Here is a 10,438-nt window from a genome sequence, read left to right as displayed (position 1 = left end):
TGGATCAGTTGCTTGGTCTATCCGAAGGTTTCTGAAAAGTAAGAAAATAACATCCGTGGGTGGCATTAGCTCATTCGGTCGACCAGCCGCCCTGTTGCTGCGGGGGCCTGGTTTCAGTCCCCGACCTGTGTGGCTCTTGCCCGCATTTTTCCCATCTCTTTTCCCCGGTTGCTGTTGATCTTCTAGTTGTCCTATCAAAAAGAAAATACCTCGTACAAATAAGCCATCCCCAAAGAGGGATGAGGTTGCAGAGAAAAAATGAATAACCAGGTATGCTTTGTACCCCACAGGAATAATCTAGTCATTGTAGTGAGAAAAATCATAAGGCCTTTTTGTATTAATCATATGGTCACAAACTGTGGCGACCAACAACATGGGTTTTCAACGTGGTTTTTTTTTGTTTTCTATAGGTCAGTACTAATAGATCTCAGGGCCACTGTTGATTTATTAACATTACGCTGCAGACTTAAGAAATTATATAAACTTTCTCCCATAAAAAGGCTACTGGACTGTTAAACATCAGGGTCCATGTCCTACAGAGTGGATAAGTGGGCTACAACAATGGTCAGTGATATCATCTATAAGACCAGACTGAGGATAGATCAAAGAGCATGATCCGGAAACAATGAAGACTTGTGTCGTTTACCGTTGTTGTGACTGAGGCTCATTTCGGTGCTCTTTTTTATTGTACCCATACTCAGGTGTTTATAAAGTGAATCATATAATATTTACTATATATATAGCTATATATTATATATTATTATAGATCTATATATATATAATTATCTTATATATAAAGTTTGTAACACCAGCTAGAAGTCTCGGAAACCGGAAGACAATATAATTTCTATATTTTATATTATTTCTTGTCTGTCAGGTAGATGTTTCAAAATAATTCTCACTTCTGCTGGATTGACATATGATTAATAGAAAACACATTTTGGGAAGTACATGTTTCCGTTCACACAGAGACAGATGACGAATGTGAGCGATATTTACAAGAGCATTCATAGAGTTAAGTTCAAGACTATAATTATATACATAAATGTTGTGGATGCCAGCAGGAATTAAATACACACTTAATTTATGCACAGAAAAAAACTGCATAAAAACTAAATAGAGCTTCATGAACATGTTTCGGGTTAGCCGCATGTTCACACCTCAACTAACCATTAGAAAAGCAACATAACTGACTAAAGGCATAAGTGAATCAATGCCCAAATAAATAAAAATATCAGTGAGAGTCAAAGTGACTATGTATATTTTATATGTACCAACAATCTCCCTGTATAGTTATATATGCTATTAAGTAACAAACACACACAGAAAACAAAGAAAAAATTCCTTCACTCTTTTGACATACTGTTGTTCCCGGGCGGTATGTCTGTTGTCTGGCTTGTCTAGGTTCTTGATTTTCTTCTCCCCATGCAACCACCGTCTCCAGATTCAGGTAAGCTGACCTGATTTTTGTACTTTGAACGCGTACACAATCGGGTTTCGGCTGAGTTAGCATGATGAAGCAGGTGCAACGTGAACGTATACTGGTACAACATTCGGTCCCCAAAGTAAGAAATCAGTCATTATTGTGGAGAGGAGCCAGGACAGCGGGCGAAACAGAGCCAAACCAAAACAGAGTATCCTTGCCAGCTTCTTCTCCTTCCTTTGGTAGTCTGAGAATGATTTTTGGCCGTAGTTGCCTGGTCTCTCTCGAAGGTTTTCCTTGGAATAGTGTAAAAAAATTGAATCCATACAAAATATCATTCCCAACAGCGGATGAGGTTGTCCAGAGGAACAAAACGAAGTAAACCAGTATGACATTGGGCTCACTGCAGAACTGGCAGACAATAGTGGAGTTGACAGAGTTAGACAAGGTTCTCTGTTTGTCACCTATCCAAGCCTGGGAGCAAAACTCAGTGGTATTGCAAACAATCCAAACATGCTGCTACCACAATCAAAGAATTGTCTCCGTGTAACAGTCTTTTGTTACCTAAAGGGAACGAGAAACATTTATTTATGTTGTGTGGTGTTCGCCCACAGTGGCACAGACTTCTAATCTAGTCATTGTGGTGATGAATCAACGCCTTTTTGTAGGCACGCCATGGTTGGTGGATATATATGTAAAGCTTATAGCCATGTATAGTTATTGCTACGCTAATAGTTGCACATGCATAGATTCAGCAAGCCTTAATGCTGCATAATTCTTAATGAGGGGATATACAACCGAAGTAATGATCCACTGCAATAGCCCCGAGACACAACTGCGACGAGGGTCAACAGATGTCGTGCAGCTGATGAAGAGACAGCCGTAGCAGATAAGTCCTCCTACTCGTCCGTCCACCAGCACAGCCAAATGGTATGGCCATGTGCCACCATTCTCAGTCAGCCCACAGCCAGAGCGACATAGGAGAAGGTAGGATCGTGGAAGGCTTTTGTGGTCCACAGAGCCAGAAAACCGCATATTACAAGACATACGCTCAACAGCAATGAGCACCTCCACACACTGGCAAAGAACTTCACCCACATCCATTGTGCTTTCCTTATAAGCAGATGTGATCCGCGCCTGAATGTGCTTTAAAAACTGGGAATTGTAGCCTTTCAGGTTTTTTTTTCTCTTTAATCATAATCTATGACAAGCTACAGTCTGACAAAAAATTAGGGTCCTAAGGTGAATGTAGGGTTATATAAGTTGTTTGCTAGCTAAAACTAAGGAAGCCACAAAGCCCCATTCCTGAGCTAGCTTTATGCCTCCAAAAAGAAACGGTTTGGACTAATGCAGCTGATGTGTCGGGCAGCTATGGGACACTGCAAATTCCGCTCAAATTGTTCAGGATGGCATTTCTGCTACTGAGGTTCCTCTAATAACCGACAAAAATAACATAATTATACACAATGAACTCTCCAAAATAATCGGTTCCATGGTTTATGGTTGCTTTTGACAGGACACTCAGCTTTTTATAAGTTTTATAATTCGTGAATAACTTAACTGATGCTTATAGATCCTTGACACGCCCGTTTACGAGCCATGTCTTGTATTTCCAAATGGGAGATAAATCTTCTGTGTATGAATCCTCTCCTGCACAAACACTTCCTAATCCACACAAAGACCTCACAAAGGATTGTTGACCACTCATCCTTGGAAAATATTATTAATGATTTATCATTGGCCGGAGCGCACCAATCACACTGCCCATCTCACTCCAAAGTCGGAACACGCTGCACAAGAGTGCTGCAGGCTGGCCGACTAAGAAGTTAGCATCCACCTGGTTCGTCCAAAAACCGGCAATGCAAATTGAAATGGAACATTTGTAAACGCATTTTGAAAGTAAAACAGAATGTTAAAATTCTGTACTCGACTATAACAGGGTCCTCAGTCCTCAGGATCAGCAAATACATTGTAGTGTTCACGTGAACGTTGAAGGACCCCCAGTGCAAATTTTCATTCTTGCCGATATATTTAGCCATGGGAGTTCCGAGAAGTTTTCTATTGAACAGTATTAGAGGAGGTACATATACAGCTCTTGAAGACATGTTCCACATTATACAGACCATCTTGGCCACAGCTGTCAAAGCAGCTTCTTTAATAATTTAATACCTGCAAAATAATTTACTGCATGACAGGGCGAGAGTATGGTGACTCATCCTGGCTCCATTCCCCAAAACATCGCCTAGCCTTGGTGACACAATGTCGGCTGGTGGTGGTGGTGGTGCGGGTCCGCATAAGCATAGTGATTCATGCACAGGACCGACCAACAATTTATCACAGAACCACTTCAGTTTAACTATTCCCTGTCTTGTCATAAGCCATAAGACCAATAACACACAAAACAAAGCCATAAATTGCATCATTTTTGACCATACTGTTAATGTTCCAGTTAAGATTATTGTCTGTTGTCTGCTGTCTGAGATACTTGGATTTTTTTCTCCACACACAATACCTATCTCAGCTTCTCAGGTAAGGCTGCCCTTATTTTTTGATTTTTGACCCACACAATCGGGTTAGGCTGAGCTAGTATGAGAAAGCAGGATGCCACGTAGAAGCTATTTTATGAGTACAACATTCGGTCCACAAGTAAGAAATTACAGTTTTTTTCTTTTTTTTTTTTCCCAAATTTTTTTTTATGTCGAGCAGGAGCCAGGACAGTGGGCACAGGCCAAACAAAAACAGAGATCCTGCCAGTTCTTCTCTTTCCTTAGGAGTTCTGAGAATGATTTGACGCAGTTGTTGGTTATCACAAAGATTTACTTGCAATAGAATAGAAAAAAATCCATACAAGTATAGTCATCCCCAACAGCGGGATGCGGTTACAGAGGAAAAAACTGAAGCCAAACCAGGTAGACATGTGGATCACTGCTGAATGGCAAGACCAATAGTGGAGTGACCAGAGTTCGACACGGTTCTCTGCGGTCTCTTTGTACCATTCAAGCATGGAGACAAAACTCAGTTGGTATTGCAACAACAACATGCTGCTTACCACAATAAAAGCATGTCTCCGTGTAACCAGTGTTGGCTGTGCTGGTGGACGGACGAGTGAGGAACTTCTTCTGCTACGGCTGTCTCTTCATCAGCTGCACGATCATCCTGTTGACCCTCGCTCGCAGTTTGTGTCCTCTGGTGGCTATTGCAGTGGATCGATTCTTCGAGTGTATATCCCCTCAGGTAAGAGATTCAGACATAATAATGCTTGCTGAATCTATTCATGTGCACTATATCTTATGCAATAACTATATGCATGGCTATAAGCTTTACATTATACAAACCAACCATGGCTTGCCCTACAAAAAGGCTTTGATTTCATCATCCCACAATGACTAGATTAGATTCTGTGCCACTGTGGTCAGAACACACAAACATAAATAAATGTTTCTCTTTCCCTTTAGGTACAAAAGCACTGTTACAACAAAAGGAGACAATTCTTTGATTGTGGTAGCAGCATGGGATTGTTGCAATACCACTGAGTTTTGCTCCCATGCTTGGATGGTACAAAAACAAGAGACCTGTCTAACTCTGTCACGTCCACTATTGTCTGCCAGTTCATAGCAGTGGATCCCCATGTGCATACCTGGTTTACTTCAGTTTTTTCCTCTGCAACCCATCCCTCGTGTGGGAATGACTATGTTTGTATGGATGCATTTTTTACACATTTAACAAGGAAACCTTCGAGAGAGACCAGGCAACTACGTCCAAAATCATTCTCAGAACTACCTAGGAAAGAGAAGAAGCTGGCAAGGATCTCTGTTTTTTGGTTTTGGCTCTGTTTCGCCCTGTCCTGGGCTCCTCTCCACATAATGAACTGCATTTCTTACTTTGGTGGACCGAATGTTGTACCAGTAATAGCTTTCTACGTTGCTCCTGCTTCTCATGCTAACTCAAGCCGTAAACCCGATTGTGTACGCGTTCAAATACAAAAATCAAGGTCAGCTTACCTGAAGATCTGGAGACGGTGGTATTGCAGGTGGAGAAAAAATCAAGAACCTCAGACAAGCCAGACAACAGACAAAATACTCAGCGGTAACATAACAGTATGGTCAAAAAGAGTGAAGGAATATTTCTTTTGTTTTCTGTGTGTGTTTGGTTATTAATAGCTATATAACTATACAGGGAATTGTTGTACAATAGTAAATATACATATTGCTTTGACTCTTCACTATATAGTTTATTTAGTTTGGTCATATGTTCCTGTAGTTTATCAGTTATGTTGCTTTTCTATGGTTAGGTTGTGAGGTGTGAACATGCGGCTAACAACGAAACTTTTCATGAAAGCTCTATTAGTTTTTGCAGTTTTTTCTGTGCATAAATTACGTGTGTATTTACTTCCTGTCGGGCATCAACTAAAACATTTATGTATATAATTAAGTCTTGAAACTTAACTCTATGAAATGCTCTTGTATACATCGCTCAACATTCTCATCTTTCTCTGGTAAACAGGAACAATGTACTTCCCAAAATGTTTTTCTATAAAATCATTTTTCAATCCATCAGGAAGTGAGAATTATTTGAAACATCTACCTGACAGACAGAAATAATATAAAATATAGAAATTATTTGTCTTTCTGGTTTCCTAGACTTCTACTGGTGTTTACAACTTTATATATATAATATATATATATATATATAGATATATAATAATATATATATATATAGATGATATATAATATAGATATGATTCCACTTATAAACACCTGATTAGGGTAAAATAAAAAAATGAGCACACGAAATGGACTCAGCACAACAACGGTAAACAACACAAGTCTTCATTGTTCCTGTCATGCCTCTTTGTCTATCTCAGGTCTGTCTTATAGATAATCACCACTGACCATATGTTTTGTGCCACACTTACCACTCCTGTAATGAGCTGGAACCCTTGATGTTTTAACTCTCCAGTAGCCTTGTTATGGGAAAAGTTATATAATGTTTCTTAAGTCTGCACGTAAATGTTAATAAAATCAACAGTGGCCCTGAGATCTCATTGTACTGAACATTGAAAACCAATTGAAAACCCATGTTTTGTTGTCGCCACAGTTTGTGACTCATATTGATTAACTACAAAAAGGCTTTGATTTTTCACCAATCACTACAATGACAGATTAGTTCTGTGGGGTACAAAACCATACCTGGTTTACTTCATGTTTTTTCCTCTGCAACCTCATCCCTCTTTTGGGGATGCTATATTGTAAGATGTATTTTTCTTTTTTGATAGGACAACTGAAGATCAACAGCAACGTGGGGAAAGAGATGGGGAAGACAATGCCGGGAAGAGCCACACAGGTCGGGACTCGAACACCAGGCCCCCCAGCAAGCGGGGGGCGGCTGGTCTACCGCTGAGCTAAAAATGCCACCCCACGGATGTATTTTTTCTACTTTAATTTCAAGAAAACCTTTCGAGATAGACCAAGCAACTGAGTCCAAAATTCATTCCACGAAACTACCTAAGGGAAAGAGAAGAAGCGGCAGATAATCTCTGTTTTCCGGTTTTGGCTCTGTTCGCCCTGTCCTGGCTCCCTCTCACATACTGTAAAATAAACTGCAGTTCTTAGTTGTGGTGCCGAATGTTGTGTACCAGAATAGCTTCTAATGGTATGGCCATGCTGCCAACCATGAAGTCAGCCACAGCCAGAGAGACAATAAGGCAGAAGGTAGGCTGTTGAAGGCTTTTGCTGGTCCACAGAGCCAGAATAACCAGCATATTACCAAGACAACAGCTCACAGCAATGAGCACCTCCAACACTGTGTAAAGCACTTCACCCACATCCATTGTACTTCCTATACAGCAGATGTTTGAATCAGAGCCTGAATGTGCTCTTATAAAACCTTTGAGGAAGTTGTCAGCCTTTGAGCGTTTTTTTTCTTTAATCATACATATATGACATAGCTACAGGTCTGACAAAAAATTAGGCCTAAAGGTGAATGTAGTGGTTTATATTAGTTGTTCGCTAGCTAAAAAAACATAGGAAGCCACAAAGCCACATCCTGAGCTAGCTTTATGCCTCCAAAAAGAAACGGTTTGGACTAATGCAGCTGATGTGTTCGTGCAGATTATGTGGTACACTGCAAATTCAGCTTCACAATTTGGTTTCAGATTGCATTTCTGCTTACTGAGGTTTCCTCTTAATACCGAAAAAAAATAAAATAATAATACACATAGAACTCTCCAAAATAACAGGTTACCACGTGTTATGTTGCTTTTTGACAGACATTCATGCTTTTTATAAGTTTTATAATAGTGAATAAATTACACTGATGCTTTATAGATTCCTTAAAAGCCTTCGTTAAGAACAATGTCTTGATTTCCAAATGTGAAAAATCTCTCTGGCTGATGTTAATCCTTCTCCTGCACAACACTTTCCCTTTAATCCAACAAGAAGACCTCACAAATGGATTGTTGACCACTCATCCATTTTGAAAATATTTATTAATGATTTATACAGTGGCCTGGAGAGCACAACACACTGCAACATGCTCCACTCCAAATGTCGAAACACGCTGCAAATAGAGTGCTGCAGGGATGGCCGACTCAGAAGTTAGCATCACCCTGGTTTCGTCCACAAACCGGCAATGAAATTGAAAGGAAACATTTGTAAAGCACTTTTGAAATTGAAAATTAATATTCAAATTACTCAGACATAATAACTAGGTTCATCAGTCCATCAGGATCAACAAATACATTGTAGCCTGTTATGAACGTTGAAGTGACCACCAGTGAAATTTTCCATCCTTGCCGATATATTTTTAGCCATGGGAGTTTAGAGAGTTATTCTATATGAACAGTATTAGAGAGGACAATACAGCTCTTTGATTAGACATGTTCACATTATACAGCACCATCTTGTGGCCACAGCTGTCAAAGCAGCTTCTTTAATAATTTAATACCTGCAAAATAATTACTGCATGACAAGGGGAGAGAGTATGGTGACTCATCCTGGCTGCCATTCCCAAAACATCGCCTCTCAGCCTTGGTGAACACTAATGGTCGGCTGGTGGTGGTGGTGGTGAGGGTCAGCATAAGCATAAGTGATTCATGCACAGACCTGACCCAACAATTGATCACACTGAACCGACTTCATTAACTTATCCCTGTATAGTCATAAAGCCATTAAGACCAAACACACACAAACAAAGAAATAAATTGCATCATTCTTTTTTGACCATACTGTTAATGTTACAGTTAAGATTATTGTCTGTTTGTCTGGCTTGTCTGAGATACTTGATTTTTTTCTCCACACACAATACATCATCTCCAGTTCTTCAGGTAAGCTGCCCTGATTTTTTGTATTTTGAACACACAATCGGGTTTACGGCTGAGCTAGTATGAGAAAGCAGGATGCCAACGTAGAAAGCTATGTCTGGTACAACATTCGGTCCACCAAAGTAAGAAATACAGTTCATTATGTGGAGAAGGAGCCAGGACAGGGGGAACAGAGCCAAAACCAAAAACAGAGATCCTGCCAGCTTCTTCTCTTTCCTTAGGTAGTTCTGAGAATGATTTTGGACGCAGTTGTCTGGTCTCTCACGAAGATTTCCTTGAATAGAATAGAAAATACATCCATACAGTATAGTCATCCCCAACAGAGGGATGAGGTTGCAGAGGAAAAAACTGAAGCAAACCAGGTATGACATGGGGATCACTGCTGAACTGGCAGACAATAGTGGAGTTGACAGAGTTAGACAAGGTCTCTCTGTCGGTCTCTTTGTACCATTCAAGCATGGGAGCAAAACTCAGTGGTATTGCAACAAGCCAACATGCTGCTACCACAATCAAAGAATGTCTCAGTGTAACAGTGCTTTTGTACCTACAGGGAAAGAGAAACATTTATTTATGTTTGTGTGTTCTGACCACAGTGGCACAGAATCTAATCTAGTCACTGTGGTGACGAAAATCAAAGCCTTTTTGTAGGGCAAGCCATGGTTGGTGTGATATAATGTAAAGCTTATAGCCATGCATATAGTTATTGCATAAGATAATATGCATATAATATCCTTGTTGTAGTTATTCAATATGAGTCACAACTGTGGTGACAACAAACATGGGTTTGTAAATCGTTTTTTCAGTACAATGAGATCTCAGGGCCACCGTCGATATTATTAACATTTACGACTGCAGACTTAAAGAAAAATTATGTAACTTTTCTACCATAAAATAACAGATTTTAAAACATTTTGATTCCACACTGACTTGTAATTGGGTGAATTGTACTTTATCCACATTCTGTGTACACAGACTAAACTTTGTTTGACAAGTAAACATAAAGGCCTACTGGAAATGTTAACATTCCAGGTTTCAGCTCATACAGGGGTGGATACGTGTGGCACAAACATAATTGGTCAGTGATATCAATATAAGACAGACCTGAGATAGACAAAGAGTCATAACAGGAACAATGAAGACTTTGTGTGTTGCCGTTGTTGTGCTGAGTCTCATTTCAGTGTGTCAGCCTGCACCGCTGACCTGTGAAAAGCTGCTGAAGCCAGTGGACAAAGAGCTAGAAGTAAGTCTCTTTCCACATAACTAAGTTATTTTTTTATATACTGTATATTGTATTTTTTTTTCAAACTTAACGTAAATAATCCTTTTTTTCTATGTTTCTTTGTCCTGAATTGTGCTGTATAAAATGTTTCAGATTACTGTCAAAGTCAAGTTAAATTAAAACTGAACTCAACTCTTTCTAACTGATTGAAAGTCTAATGATTCTGTAGCTCATGTACTTGCAGTCAAGAATTTAATCCTAAAAATGTAAAAACAAGAGATTATAAACAATGCATACATGAATCAATTTAAATCTTTGTACACTACAAATACTACATGTTTTTGTGATTTTTATAACATAGTGTTAATGTGATTTTATTTCTTTTCTAATGTTTCTAACAGATGCCCCATATGGTGACGCAGATCTAGTGCTGCAAAGTGGGTGTCCAGACTGTATGGTTCTACTGGGAGATTCC

General features: G+C 39.5%; 2 pseudogenes; one reads left to right on the top strand and one right to left on the bottom strand.

The window, feature by feature from the left end:
* Positions 1 to 4,858: 4,858 nt before the first annotated feature.
* Positions 4,859 to 6,823, top strand: LOC113745882 (adenosine receptor A1-like; annotated as a pseudogene).
* Positions 6,824 to 8,729: 1,906 nt separating this feature from the next.
* LOC104935387 (adenosine receptor A1 pseudogene) lies at positions 8,730 to 9,308 on the bottom strand (annotated as a pseudogene).
* Positions 9,309 to 10,438: the final 1,130 nt, after the last annotated feature.

This window comes from Larimichthys crocea, chromosome VI (assembly GCF_000972845.2).
Source record: "Larimichthys crocea isolate SSNF chromosome VI, L_crocea_2.0, whole genome shotgun sequence".
NCBI classification, from domain to species: domain Eukaryota; kingdom Metazoa; phylum Chordata; class Actinopteri; family Sciaenidae; genus Larimichthys; species Larimichthys crocea.
Note: the sequence above shows the minus strand (reverse complement) of the source record. Positions and strands in the feature narration are given on the sequence as shown.